We start from the raw sequence: 15772 nt of genomic DNA on the forward strand, positions 1-15772 counted from the left end.
GCTCTTACCTAGCTGTGACACATCCCGAGACGCGCGAGTACAGGATGCATACGTGGTGGCGTTAGCGTCTTTGTGCTACAAAGTTGGGGTTTGCGGGGCCACCGGCATTGCAGTGAAATGTCTGCTGGAAATGGCCAGGGCCGTTCCCCCATCAGCTGGAATTCGGAGAGGGAGTGGACTTCCAAGGAACTTCACACTTTGTCGCTTTTTTGTATCCTTTAAAGCAATGCATGTAAAGCCATGCTAGGGTTTTAACTTAATAGCTTCCCATTTTGACTATTTCTTGGTTCCTTTCCAAATATTAATTTGGGATTATTTTATGTTTTCTCTTTGCTTTCAGGTTCCTCTTCTAGTTACAGTAGACCTATCTGTGCTGTCACGCCCCTCACCATGCACACGCGAGTGTGTGCACGGGCACAAACACACACAAACACACACATGCACATGCAGTTCCCCTGAGATGGAAATGAGTTCATCTGTGTTAGGGCAGCCCCTGTGTGCACCGGAAGAAAGGTTGGTTTAGGGTATTACCACTTTATTATTTTAGTTTTTATCTCGTTTTAAAATCTCATCTTATGAATGAAAAAAAAAAGGTAGCCCTTGGAAAAACCTAAAAATTTCTACAGAACGGTGCTAATATAACAGTATGAAAATATCAACATTTTGGAAGACGTTTAATACAACTCTGAGTCTTAAGAGAGTTTTAGCTTTCTCTTTTGGATTTGAACACTGGGGCAGCATTCCTTGTATGAAATTTAGTGGTAACTTTGATGGTTCCAAGCTTTTCAGTGAATTTTTAAAAAATTAGGTGTGTTTTTGGAAGGGAATGGAATCTACAGTTGTTTGAGAAACCTGTAAGTGGAAACTACTGTGTGAACTGGAAAGCAAAGAGGAGGGTTTTCAGTTGTGGGTCTCTGTACGTATTTGGGTGCATGCAGAAAAGACCCTGTAGTCAGTTGGGTATTGAAGATCCTGAAAGTGAAACTGAGGTATGACAAATCTAAGTTAGGTTTGTAAATGCTAAAATTACCTGGAATTGCAAATAATTATCTAAGTCATGAAAAAATTTTTTTGGGGGGGATGCAAAGGAGATAAAAGTTTTTAAATTGTCCACGTTATCGGTCTGTATGGTTGCTAAGTGGGTTGTTTTATGCTAGAGAAGATGTCTTATGACACTATTTATTAAAAGTGGATTTGCATATTTGTCTTTGGATTTCAAAAAAAGAGGGTAACCAGGCACTGCTAATTACACTTTGAGTTTGGATTTTTGAATTTTTGATAATTAGATAAGTGAACTTAAACATTTTCTTGTTTTGTACTGTTAGATGAGTTTTGCTTTATCGTATTTAAAAAGCAAAGGCTATGTAGTGGGAAATTTTAATTAGCTATTGTTATCTTAAAATTATTTACTAAAATCAAGAATTTTGAACTGAAGCTATTGATCTTAGGGCAGAGTTTGAAAAGTAGATACATAAATAAGGATTTCCTGTTGTATGAATGTGAAGTGGAACAGTGAAATTTACATTTATTAAAAGTTCTCCTTAGCAGTAAGGACTGTTTAATCGGTTATTTGGAGTAGCGTGTGATCTTTGTAGGAGGTCCAGGTCTTTCCACCAGTGAACAAGCTCCTGCTATAGAGGAAGCATCTACTCGAGGTCTAATTGTTTTTGTATGAATGTTTAGGAAACTTCTCCCAAAGGTTTGATTTTATTTTTTCTTCTTTGGCATATATGTTGACATTTCTAAATCGGGAAGACAAGGAATCATTCTACCATATATATGTTTTTTATGAAGTCAACAAAGTTAACGTTAGGGATGGTGTGGGTGTGGGGGTGGTGCGGAAGCAGGTGGTGGGGATAGGATTTCTGAGGAACTATCCTTGACCCTTTTTGAAAAAACTCTTTATATTCCGAACCACTTTCTTTTCAGAGGGCAATTACTGTTATTAGAAAGCCACCTTGAGCCTTATTCTTGTAGAAAATTGGGCACAACCAGTGATGCTGTACAAGAGATAGCAAAAAAATGATTGTGCTGCAGATGACTGTTGCTGTTTCATATTTGAGAGGCCCCTCCCCAACAAAATTTCTCATTTCCATAGCTGTGAACTTGAAATAAGTAATAAAAAAAAAAAAGGTGTAGTGCATTGTAGTATGTGCAGTTTCATAAAACAACTCTGTAGAGTCGAAAGATACTGCGTCTTCTTTTCATGCTTTGTGAGATAATGCACATTGGTAATTTGTATGGTAGAAATTCTTTTTCTTATTTTTCAAGCAAGTAGATACATGGAAAGTTTGGCAATTACTGGTTTCTGGCACTTGATAGTCATTGTACTTGAAAAGCTGTTCCAGGAATGGCAGCCTCTCCTCACCTGTTAGGTGGTTGCTCTCCAGCCTGACCTCACTGTAGTTTGCTCTTGTCCTGATGGTCTTATTCGTGGAATCTCTAGTGTTTAAGAAGATGTTGAGTCTCAGATACAATTTTACGTTCAGTAGGTTTGTTACTAACATGTAACCTTGATAAACATGGATTTCCATGTAAATTTAAAGTGTCACGATAGTTAATTTTCCCATTCTGAAAATAGTGATTTAATACATTTTTTTACTATCTCAGTTAATTCTACCATGCCAGATTTGTAGTCAGTTTGCCGGGTGACCAGACACACCGCTCTACCCTTGGCCTCTCCCCCACCTTTTTGCAAAACTTCATGGTATTCCCCAGGCCGCGATCAGATTTCCTTTGAGCAGATATTGATTGTCCAGTCTTGTATCCTTAAGCCACTTGCAGATATGACTGAGGAGTTCCATGAAACCTCCTTTCCAAAATGAAAATGGTCAGTTTTTACTTACAGATAATTAAAAAAAAAATTCTGCAATGTTTTTTAAATTTACTTATTATTTTTAATACAATTTATTGTCAAATTGCCTTACATACACCACCCAGTGCTCATCCCAACAAGTGCCCTCCTCAGTGCCCATCACCCATTTTCCCCTCTCCCCCACCCCCCCTTTTTTTTTTTTTAATTTATTTTTGAGAACGACACAGAGCACGAGTGGGGGAAGGGCAGAGAGAGGGAGACACGGAATCCCGAAGCAGGTTCCAGGCTCTGTGCTGATAGCGCAGAGCCCAACGCGGGGCTTGAACTCTTGAACCACCGGTGAGATCATGACCTGAGCTGAAGTCGGGTGCTTAATGGACTGAGCCACCCAGGCGCCCCAGTTATAGATAATATTAAATGCTCTGTGTGCACTTCCCTGGTGGGGGAGTGTGAGATATCTTGGGTAAGATTTGGTAACAGTTTTTAATCCATGAGATGTTTGGATTGAATGTAATTTTTAGCTGATATAGAATAAACTTACCAGCTGATATAGAATAAACTTACACAGTATGTGTATATTTCCCTTTCTTTTTTTCTTTGTTGTTCTGGCCATCTTTTAATTTCAATAAGCTGATTAGTCTCTTCTTTCTCTTTTTAAAAATTGTCTTTATCATGTTTGTGCCACAATGTCTATTTTCAGAACTTCTTGGCAGTATGAGTTGCAAAAGTTATGGAGTGAAATAGGGACGATTTCTTTTTCTTTTCTGTCTCTCTCTCTTTTTTTTTTTTTTTTTTTTTTTTTTTTTTTTTTGTGATGGCCTGCATATAAATATATGCTTGTGGTTAGTGTGAAAAATTACTGGAAAGACCAATACTGAATTTATAATTGGAAGTGTCATTCTCTCTATTTGCAGAGTTTGAAAGTCTTAAGAACATAAGAGAGACAGGAATGACACAGCTCTTTTTGAATTTTCTCTAGAAAAAAACCTCATTTTGTAAAAGATGGGAAAATTGACTTTGGTTTTGCTGTTAATTTTGTGATAGCAGTAACTGTGATACACAAATGCTGAAATTGTCTAAGAAGTTCAGAAAATCCTCTTCTGTAACTTCTTAGATCTTTCATTTTGGCACATGTTATTCAACGAGCACGTTAAGTGTTAAATGTACGTTGGGATACACAGTCAACTTTGGAAGAAGGCTCGCTGTAGCCAAGAGGAGTCTGCGAAGATTTGGAGGAAGCAATACTTGAGTTAGACCTTGAAAGATCGATAGGGTTTAGCCAAGCACAGTAAGAAAGTTAGAGAATGTTCTGGGGTAGCACCCTGAGTAAAACTGTTGAGGCAGGAAGCGTAAAATGTGTTTTCTTGGTGGAGTGTGACTACAACAGAGGTTTAACATGGGAGTTGGGGCCATGCCACTATGGTCCTTGAATGCCAGGCTAATGAGTTTGGGCTTTGTAGTCCGGGGGTTATAAACTGTTTACAGGGATCAGGTAGGTAATTTAAATGATTGCATGCAGCTTGTAAGATCCTGAATGACAGCTGACATAACTTAAGGTCTTGAGTTGGGGAAAAAATGGTGAGTAAAAATAGCTTGAAGGCTTCTAGGAGTCTATACCTTGGTTGGGTGCAACTGATAGACAATTCTGGCTGATGGTTGCCATGTGAGACTTTGGCGTGTCGTTTCTAGATACTCTGGTTTCAACAGAGACTGCAAACTTGGAATTTTATGTGAAATCTCTGGATTTTTAAGTATCTTCAATTAAGATCTCCAACACTATTTGGGACTACATCTTGTGGGTTAGGTTTAATCTGTGGACTACCTGTGGGTTACAGGTCTTCAGCCTCTGCTTTATGCCCAGGTTGTTTTATTTTTTTAATTAAAGTTTTAAAAGCAGATATTTCTAGTCTTCTGGAGGATAGGAGTATTATTAAATTACTTTGTATTCTGTGTGTGTGTTCTACGGTTCAATGTAGGTAGGTACTCTACTACTTGGTGATTTGATGGCAACTATTTTACGAAAGCCACCTTGGTAATAGTATGAAGAGAGGACTTACCTGGCGGCAGAGATTAACAGGCTTTTGCAATAGTCATGGTGTGAGGTGGTCAAGACAGACGGTCTACTGTTGGTAATATGGATAGAAAGGAAGAGAGATTTTAGTCAGTGCAGAGGGGAATTTTGAAGTTTCTGGCATTACGTGTCTAGGGGATAGAAATGTCTGGGAGTGTTTGGGGGTGTAGCATTAGAGCTTAGCTCGATTAGGATAGGTGATTAAAGATGTGACTTCCTTGAAATCACTGAGAATATGGACAGTGTGTGCAGTATAGTAAAAGAATTAGGGTGCTTACTTATCCTAGGAGTTGGGGGGGTGGGAAGGGACCAAGAAAGCCCATAAAAATGAGAAAGGAAATCAGAAGATATTCCTACAAATGGGCAAGTATGTATGTGCAAAGATGCTCATGGCAGCAGAGAAAAGTAGAAAACTAGTAGAAATTGGCTACAGACAAATACTCATCGGTGGACCACCATGTAGTTTTTATCAGGACAGAGAACTGGGCCTATGGGTACCAAGCTGGGAGAATGTCTACGATACATATATTGACCTAAGGAAAATTTTTCTAAAAGTTGCAAAGCAGTAAGTGTACTATTAACTCTGCTTTGTAAAAAGCATGCAATCCCAAAATGTGCATGTATTTTGTGTATAGAAAATTATTTGGAAGAATATGTAACATTAATACCTCTGGGGAGTGTATACTTTTGTATGTACATTATGCAGTTTTTAAAAAGCCAGTCATTTGAAACCATACTCTTTTTTTTTTTTTAAGTTTATTTTTTTGAGAGGGGGAGAGCGCTAGCATGAGTGGGGAGGGGCAGAGAGAGGGAGACAGAACCTGAAGCAGGCTCTAAGGCTCAAACTCGAGAGCTGTGAGATCATGACCTGAGCCGAAGTCGGACAGTTAACCAACTGAGCCACCCAGGCGCCCCTTGAAACCATGATCTTGTTTTACAAATGAGAAAACCAAGTTCCGGGGACTTCACAGATTCTGGCACCAAGATTGTTGGAATTCAGATTCGGTTCCCCTACTTACTAACTGTTTGATGTTGGGAAGTTAACTGAAGTTTTTCTGCCTCGGTTGCCTCGTCTGCAAAGTAGACACACTAGCACACTTAGTTTAGGATTGCTGTGAATTTATATATGTGTAGAACTTAGAACAACATCTGGCACAAACTAAGTGCTGTTAAGAAGTGCTATTATAAGAATTTGCTAGTATTTGTTATTGCCACTATCATCAATTATCATCAGTCTGCCTGATATCATAGAACTTGTTAGTGATACGCCTATGATGAGATGCCAAACTCGCTCTAAAAATGTCATGGCATAAAATAATGTAGTAGTTATTGGGGGTGGGGACGATAAAGATTTCCTTTCTGTACAGCTGTCCCTAATAAAGACAAAAAGAAGAAAGATAAAAAAGCTAGGTCAGCAGAAATCTCTATAGAATGTTTCTTATTATGAGTAACACGTGAAGACCAGCAAAATCTGTATATATAGCACTGTTACTACAAAACCATTAAAAATTTTTCATTATCCAGGACTTGTGAATGTGGTCGCAGTGCTCTTTTTATGTTAGAACTCTGCCGACTCTGTTTATATTAGTAGGTCTTCCTAAATGAGACTTCCTATCGGGTGGTTTTAAAATGATTTGCTGTGTCTTCAGTAGTGAATGTTCATAGTGGAAGTCTGAAGTCTGTGATGTTAATTCTGTCTTGTAGTGAAGCATAGCAGAAACCAAACCGCCAACTTCCTTGACTTCCTGATCTTTGGGATGCTAATGGCAGGTACCACGTGTCCGCAGTAGCCCCCCGTCGCGTATAAAATAACAATATGGAACGTATTGAAGAATTAACTATTTTTTACCTCCACGCTCTCATCATCTGATTGTTCTACCAAGGTTGAAGTGTTTGGTCAGCACGGTCGAGTGTTTTTCATGTCAGGTGCAGGTACTTAGAGTCATAGGAGGTTAAAGCTAGATGAGCATTCTGAGGACATCCAGTCTGACCCCTCACTTCACAGACAGCTGAGCCTCAGGGAGGTGATAGCATGCTACAGGTCATACATCAAGATCTTAACCTGCACAGGAAATGAAGGGAGGGAAGGTGGTCTGTCACACTGGTTGCCCCCAGTGAACCATGCCCACTGGAAGTCATGTTACTGTATGGTCGCCTCCCCACGTATCTTGCGTAGCCCTGTGAGTGACTAACCAGCAGAATGCAGCAGAAACGACCCTGTGCTGGTTTGGGGCCTGAGCTTTAAGAAGACCAGGAACTTCCACTTTTGCACACTTGGGAGCCTGAGTCACCATGTAAGAAGCTAGGTCATACCCTGCTGGACAGACCATGTGGCGAGGAAGGGATTCTGAGAGTACACCGAAAGAGAGAAGTGCGGCTCTCCCAGCATCCCAGCTGAGTTCAGCCCGTAGTCCGGTTCCTTGCTGAATGCAGCTGCAAAGGGGACTGTCGGGGAACCTGCGAGCGCAGCCCGTGTTGCAAAATTGTGACTAAAGAAGATGGCGATTGTTTTAATCTGTTAGGTGTTGTGGTGGTTTGTTATATATCGATATAAAATGGAAGCAGATGGTTTTACAAATTAAGGGACTGTAAGAACAAGAAGTATCTGAGATACAAATGATAGCAGTCTTTGTTCCCCACCTTCTTTTACTGAGATAGTTAAATGAGGCCGCCCTCTACTCTCTGCCCCTCGTTTCAGGAAGGTATTTTGAAAATACCTGGGTGTGGATTGAGTTTGTTTTTATGTGATAGAAAACCCCTAAGTAGCAGTGACTTAAATAGGAACGTTTATTTCTCTCACGTCCAAGTCTGGAGGGTAGGTGCTGGCGCTGGTAGGGTCCCTCTGCACTGCAGAATCATCGGGGACTTGGTTCCTTTTATCTCACTGCTCAGACATTTCTAGGATCTGTCCTTTGCCCCCAGATTCCACGGTGGCTCCTAGAGGCCTAGTCATTACATCCGTGTCCGTGGTGGTAGAATGGAGGAAGAGTAGACCCAGGGCGCAATTCCTGTCTTTAAACCACCGATCTGAGAAGTGCCGAATGCCACCCAGTCGTGTGGCCGTAAGTGGCTGCAAAGGAGGCTGGGAATGTCCTGTAGCGGAGTGCATTGCTGCCTAGAATAGATTGAGTGTTGTTGCTAAGGGAGGGGACGGACATTGCAGACGCAGCCAGTAGTCTCCACCACTGTGGGCCATGAGTTTGTCTCCAGAGGCTTCGGTTTTCTCCTGTGCGAGAATGATGCTACTGAACCGCTTGAGATGGCAGGTAGATTTTGTATTGAGGGCCAGCCTCCGCTGATGGGCGGTGGCTGCTTGCAGTGTTCTGTTGAATCCTCGTCCCTAGGTTTTGACCTCAGCAGGGTGAGGAAGTCGTTGAAGTATTTATTTTGGGCGAATAGGGGAGGTAATAGCGTGTTGTCGTTTCTGTGCTCCTATATAGTCTTTTTTTCACGTGTCGTTACTTTAACTTTAAAAATCTTTTCGTTGAAAATATTTGCTGATTTTGCTAACCTTTGGACTATCTGTTTTTCCTCTTAAAAATAACCTAAAATTCATTCCATATTTTTTTATCTAAAAACATTTTTTTTTTAATTCTTTCGTTATTTATTTATTTTTTTTTTTAAAGTTTATTTATTTTTGGACAGAGAGAGACAGAGCATGAACGGGGGAGGGGCAGAGAGAGAGGGAGACACAGAATCGGAAACAGGCTCCAGGCTCCGAGCCATCAGCCCAGAGCCTGACGCGGGGCTCGAACTCACGGTCCGCGAGATCGTGACCTGGCTGAAGTCGGACGCTTAACCGACTGCACCACCCAGGCGCCCCAATTCTTTCGTTATTTTTGAGAGAGAGAGAGAGACAGCAAGACAGAGTACGAGTGGGGGAGGAACAGAGAGAGAGGGAGACACAGAATCCAAAGCAGGATCCAGGCTCGGAGCTCTCAGCGCTGAGCCCCACGTGGGGCTCAAACTCACGAACTTCCTGAGCAGAAGTCGGACACTTAACCAACTGAGCCACCTGAGCGCCTCTAAAATTCACTCCATATTTAAACAGTCTGCTAATAAGCCTGAGCCCCCACTTTGTGCAGAACCTTCTCAAATCTGGACATTGGCATCATGTAGAGAAATATTAAACCTCATTATACAGTGTCTGTCAGAATATCTAGAATATGTGGGGGTGACATACAGCCTCAAGTCTTCGATGCCTCAGGCAGTAACAGTTGATTTCTCGCTCGCACTCCGTGTGCGTCCCCGGTGGCTTGGAAGCTTTGCCCTACAACGTGGACCCCCAGGCTGAGGGAGGCAGCATCTCTGTCTTCTCACTGCTGCCAGTGCAGGAGAAAGAGAACCTAGTAGGTTGTGCTCCGGCTCTTAAAGACTTGAAGACGTGGCACGTGCCAGTTCTGTGTACGTCTCAGTGGCTGGACAAAATCACATGGTAGCACCTAACTTCAAGAGGGCCCAGAAACGAAATCCTATCGTATTTCTGGAGGGAGAACCGGAAATATTTGGTGAAGAGCACTAATAAACACCACACAGGGCAACATATGTTTTCACCCAAATTTCATATGTCACTTTGGAGTTTGTTTAGTTGCCTATACTTGAAAATGACCCTCCGTAGCCTCCTATACTACAGTGTATCAATTAAGGGGATGTGTTTAATAATACTATTAAAAATACAAAACATTTTCCAGAGGTAGAAATACTATAGGAGGCATAGGACTTGGGCTCTTGATTCTTTCTGCACTGTGCTTCATGCTTGTTTCCTTTCTTCTACCCACCTGAGAGGAGGAAAGGCAGCAAATGTTAAAATTGGTATGTAATATTAGTGAGATTATAGGTGACTTGAAATCTGTTTGTTTGTTTCTTTCCCCAAAGGAAGTTTTTACAGCATATGCTTCTTTTTCAGTCAGGGTTCCTTTGTCTGTTTTCTGTTAACTTTAAAGAGCGTGTACTGTGCACCATATACTGGAGAAGAAACCAGAATAAGACGGTCCCCACCCTCAGTTTCTGTGGATTCAGCGCACACTGTCGTGGAAAATGACATAGCCTGTAATGGAAGATGGTGAAAAGTGCCAGGCAGCTTAGAGAAGGAAGAACTTAAGGCAGGGGAATCGAAGAAAAGAAAATATTGAGTTGAGTCTTGAAGAATGAAAACAGACTTGACCGAAGAGAACAAGGGAGTGAGGAACAACTGGTCTGTGGCCGTTGTGGGTTAGGTGCTTTCAGGACTTTACCCGAAGGTCCTACTAACCGTCACGTGCAGTGGAATCCTCAGTTGCAGTTGACAGATGAAGGAACTGTTTCAGGAAGACCACACAGTTGGTAAGTGATGGAGTCAGGTTTTGGATCCAGGTCTGTCCAGCTCTGGTCTCTTGATTTTTACGAAACTCTAGTCCAGCTTTTAGCCACGAGATGAATGAAGTTTGGGGATCCAGTATATAACATGGTGACCAGAGTGGATAACAGTGCGCTCTATAGTTGGAATTTGCTGAGAGAGTAGAACTTGAATGTTTTTACACACACACACACACACACACACACACACACACACACACACACACACAGAAGAGAAATATGGGAGTTGATGGATGTGTTAATTAACTAGATGACAGCAGTCCTTTCACATATATACGTATATATCAGATGATGATATACACTCAAAATATCTTACAGTTTTGCTGTTCTACCTCAATCAAGTTTTTTTAAAAACTCATGAAACCAAACAAATAAAACATAACAAGAACCCCTCCCACAGTTTAGTATGTGAGAAAATGAGGAAAGGAAAGTAAATTGGGAATTTTGAATTTTTACTGTAGGCAGTAGGGAGCCATTGAAGATTTTAAACAGAAGAGTAAACAGTGTATCTTAGCTAGAAAATATCCTTGGCAGGCAGATGATGGTCTGGAGGGAGTACATATCCTATCTGTCATGTTACACGGACCACAATGAGAACCCTAAGTGATTTTCCATTCTCTTTTTCATCAAGAAATAATACTTGGTAACTTTTATTTCAAATTATCCAGCCTCAGAACTAGAAAGAACTTTGCAGTCATCAGTTCCAGTGTCTTCAGTTTATGGATTAGGAAATGAAGCACCAACAGGCAGGTTTGACATTTGAGATTATACTTTAAAGATGAGGAGTCTTTTTTTTTTTTTTTCTTTTGCCAATAACTGGTACTTATCCTAGGTTTCATTAGCTAATAACCAAATGTAGACCTATGCCTGGAAAGATGTCTTTGGGGTCCATCCATGCTGTTGCATTTATTAGTAGTTTCTTTAGTAGTATTCCAAAACCACATTTTGCCTATCAATTCACAATTGATGGGCTTTTGGATGGTTTCCAGTATTTTGTCTACTATGAATAATGCTATGAACATTTGGATAAAGGTTTTGGACAAATGCTTTCATTTCTCTGGGGTAGATACCTAGGAACAGAAATTGCTTGGTTATGTGGTTAGTGTATATTTGTCTTTTATTTTCCTTTTTTTTTTTTTTAAGAAACTTCCAGACTTTTCCAAAGTTCCTGTACTATTTTACATTCTCATTAACATTGTATGAAGGTTCATATCCTTGCTAATGCTTGGAATTGTAAACCTTTTTGATTTAAGCTGTTCTAGTGGGTATGTAGTGGTATCTCATTGTGGTTTTCATTTGCATTTCTCTAATGATATATAATGTTGAGCATCTTTTCAAAGGCTTATTTGCCATTTCTATGGCAAAGTATCAGTTCTGTTGGTGAAGTATCAATTTTTTTAACATTTATGTATTTTTAAATTTTTATTTTTGAGACAGAGAAAGAGCATGAATGGGGGAGGGTCAGAGAGAGGGAGACACAGAATCTGAAGCAGATTCCAGGCTGTCGAGCTGTCAGCACAGAGCCTGATGTGGGGCTCGAACTCACAGACTGTGAGATCACGACCTGAGCCGAAGTCGGACGCTTAATGGACTGAGCCACCCGGGAGTCCCAACGTTTATTTATTTTTGAGACAGAGAAGAGACAGAGCTTGAATGGGGGAGGGTCAGAGAGAGAGGGAGACACAGAATCTGAAACAGGCTCCGGGCTCTGAGCTGTCAGCACAGAACCTGACACGGGGCTCGAACTCACGAGCCATTGAGATCATGACCTGAGCCCAAGTCAGACGCCTAACCGACTGAGCCACCCAGGCGCCCCAAGTGAAGTCTCAATTTAAATCCTTCTCCAGTTTTGGGTGTGTGTGTCTTATTTTTGAGTCATAAGAGTTCTTTATGTATGTATACATGTCAGACTTTATTTTTTTAGAGCAGTCTTAGGTTCATAGCAAAATTGAGAGGAAGATACAGAGATTTCTCGTATACCATCCTTCCTCCCACACATACATAGCTTACCCCATTATCAACATCCTCTATCCAGAGTAGTACCTTTATTATAATTGATGAACCTACCTTACCATCATTATCATCTAGAATCCATAGTTTACATTAGGGTTCACTCTTGGGGTTGTACATTCTGTGGGTTTTGACAAATGTATAATGACGTGTATCTACCATTATGATATACAGAATAGTTTCACTGCCATAAAAATCGTCTGTTCTGCCCATTCATCCCTTCCCGTCCTTCCCCTGGTAACTACTGCCTTTTTTTTTTTTTTTTTTTAACTATATCCATAGTTTGCCTTCTTTTTTTTAAGTTTATTTATTTTGAGAGAGCACGTGAGAGCATGTGCAGGGAAGGGGCAGAGAGAGAGAATCCCAAGCAGGTTGCATCATCCACACTGAGCTCGATGTGGGGCCCCATCTCAGGGCTGTGAGATCATGACCTGAACCAAAATCAACAGTCAGATGCTTAACTGACTGAGCCCCCAAGTGCCCCCATAGTTTGCCTTCTTTATATATTTTTTATACAAGTCCTTTATAAATTATATGATTTACGTGTATTTTCTTCCAGTCTGTGGCTTATTATTTTCTTTTTGTTCATGATGTCTTTTGAAATGCTAAGGGTTATAACTTTGAAGTCCAGTTTATCAGTTTTTTCCCCTTAAGGGGTTATGCTTTAGGTGTCCTATCTAAGTACTCTTTGTGAAGCCTAAGATTGAAAAGATATGTTTACTTTTAGAAGCTTTTATAGTTTTAGGTTTCACATTAAGGTCAGTGATATGTTGAGTCAATTTTTGTGTATGGTGTGAGGTAAGGTCTGTTTATTTTGCATATGGATGTACAGTCATTCCAGCCCATTTGTTGAAGACTGTTCTTTCCTCATCAAATTGTCTTGGCAACTTTGTTGAAAATCACTTGATCATAAATGTATGGGTTTATTTCAGGACTCTTCCATTGATTTATATGCCTGTCCTTATGCCAATATTACATTACCTTGATTACTGTAGCCTTATTGTAGATTTTGAAATCAGGTAGTCTAATTCCCCCAACTTTGTTCTTCTCCAAAATTGTTTTGCCTGTGATAGGTGTTTTGCATTTTTATATAAATTTTATGGTCAGCTTGTCAGTTTCTACAAAAAACGTACTGGGATTTTGATAGGGATTATGTTGAATCTGTAGATCAATCTTGAGAGAATGGATACTTTACTGTTTTGGTACATGAGATCATGTATCTCTTCATTTTGGTCTTTAATTTCTTTCAGCAATATTTTATATTTATAAAACTGTATTTTTAGGGGCGCCTGGGTGGCGCAGTCAGTTAAGCGTCCGACTTCAGCCAGGTCGCCATCTCGCGGTCCGTGAGTTCAAGCCCCGCGTCGGGCTCTGGGCTGATGGCTCAGAGCCTGGAGCCTGTTTCCGATTCTGTGTCTCCCTCTCTCTCTGCCCCTCGCCCGTTCATGCTCTGTCTCTGTCCCAAAAATAAATAAACGTTGAAAAAAAAATTAAAACAAAAAACAAAAAACAAAAAACTGTATTTTTAGTGTGCTGGTTTTGTGGGTTTTTTTTTTTTTGTTAAATTTATTTCGAAGTATTTGATTGTTTTTGATGCTGTTGTAAATGGAATTACTTTCTTTATTTTTTCTTTTAGAGCACAAGTTGGGGGTGAGGGGCAGAGAGAGGGAGAAAGAGAGAATCTTAAGTAGGCCTCATGCTCAGTGTGGAGCCTGATGCAGGGCTTGATTCCCTGGACCCCAGGATCATAATCTGAGCTGAAATCAATACTTGGGTGCTCAACTGATTGAGCCACCCAGGTGCCCCAATGGAGTTTTTTTTTTTTTTTTTTTTTAAATTTTTTAATGTTTATTTATTTTTGAGAGACAGAGACAGAGTGTGAGCAGGGGAGGGGCAGAGAGAGGGAGACACAGAATCTGAAGCAGGCTCCAGGGTCTGAGCTATCAGCACAGAGCCAGATGCAGGGCTCAAACTCATTGTGAGATCATGACCTGAGCTGAAGTCGGACACTTAACCAACTGAGCCACACAGGTGCCCCACCAATGGAATTGTTTTCTTAATTTTATTTATAAATTGTTACTAGTATATAGAAATACAATTGATTTTTTTTTTTTTTTTTTTTTAAAGATCGTAAGGCCAACTTTATTCAGGGTTTCTACAGTGGGGTTTGTGGTAGTGGAGAGAGATTGGGCTCAACACCTGAAGTATAATTGGTTTTTGTATATTGGTCTTATTTTCTGTTGTGTTGCTCACTTACTAGTTTTAGTGTTTTTTAGTAGATTCTTTAGGAATTTTAGTGTGTGTGTGCTTTTTTTTTTTTTCTTTTTGGTAGGTTCTTAGAATTTTCTGCATCTAGATAACTTACAACTGATCACATGCTTAATTTAAAAATCCAAACCAAATTTTGTCCCAGAAAAAAATGTATTTCAGGTTCCTCTTTTCATCACTTGTGGTACTACTTTTAAGGTCTTTCTTGAATTGAGTGATCTGTGTAATTGGCAGCCTAGCAGAGATGAGTCTTTGACAATAAAATCATTTAATTTTCTGTATGACTCAGGTGAGGGTTAAACAGAAAGACATATTAGCTAAGAAGTAGGAAATGTGCACACAGCAAATAGCCATTTTTCATTTTGAGAAGTTTTTAGTGTTCAAACAGGACAGCTGTGTGACTATTGGCAAATGACTTCTTAGTGCTTCAGTTGCTTTGTCTAAGTGGGACAATAATAGCACCTACTTCATAGGGTTGTTGTGAAAATTAAATAAATTAATGTGTGCAAAGCACTTAGAATGGTGTCTGATGTACTGTAAGTGCTTTATTCAATTTATTAATTTTATTAACATTAAATAGGCAGGAATTAAGCAGGAATTTTAAGAGAGGAAAACTGCCTAACTGATCAGAATCAGATGATCATAGTGTGGGGTCAGTTAAGTGTTGGGTGGTTTTTAATCTTTTTTGGGGTTACAGATCCCTTTGGATACATCCTCACGTTCCTCTGAAGAAAGCATACACGAATATAGATATACAAATTTTGTACAATTTAAGGGAAGGTTTTAGTGGCCCTCTGAAGCTTATCCAAAAGCTTTGTAGAGGTTAATAGGCCCCCAAATAAAAAACTGTCTTCTGGGGCGCCTGACTGGCTCAGATGGTAGTGTGTGCGACTCTTGATCTCAGGGTCCTGAGTTTGAGCCCCATGTTGGGTGTGGAGCCTACTGAAATTAAACAAACAAACGAAGAGACAACTTTTTCTTAAAAACAGAGGACCTTCTGAAGGAAAGTTTCTTGGATGCAGAAGGAGATGGAGGTTTTTATCTCCTCAAAATTGAGTCCTTGAAAGGAACAGTTTAGGAAGTAAACACAGCATCAGTGCTTTTTTCCTTATTAGGAGATCACTTGACAGGTGATGTTAAAGTGAGTATTAATTAATGCATGAGTATTAACAGATTTGATGGATGGGTCATGTGCATTTCAGAGTGTGTATTGTGATTCTACCCACGAAAGCATGTTGAAATGCAAGTGAGTG

The 15772-nt window shown here is 40.2% G+C and overlaps 1 protein-coding gene across 6 annotated transcripts in view; it reads left to right on the forward strand.

Moving 5' to 3' along the window:
• KMT2C (lysine methyltransferase 2C) overlaps window positions 1-15772 on the forward strand; it is a 288984-nt gene that overhangs the window by 2354 nt on the left and 270858 nt on the right. The window lies entirely within an intron of this gene.

Source organism: Puma concolor, chromosome A2 (genome assembly GCF_028749965.1).
Source record: "Puma concolor isolate L17-30 chromosome A2, mPumCon1.1.hap2, whole genome shotgun sequence".
NCBI lineage: Eukaryota > Metazoa > Chordata > Mammalia > Carnivora > Felidae > Puma > Puma concolor.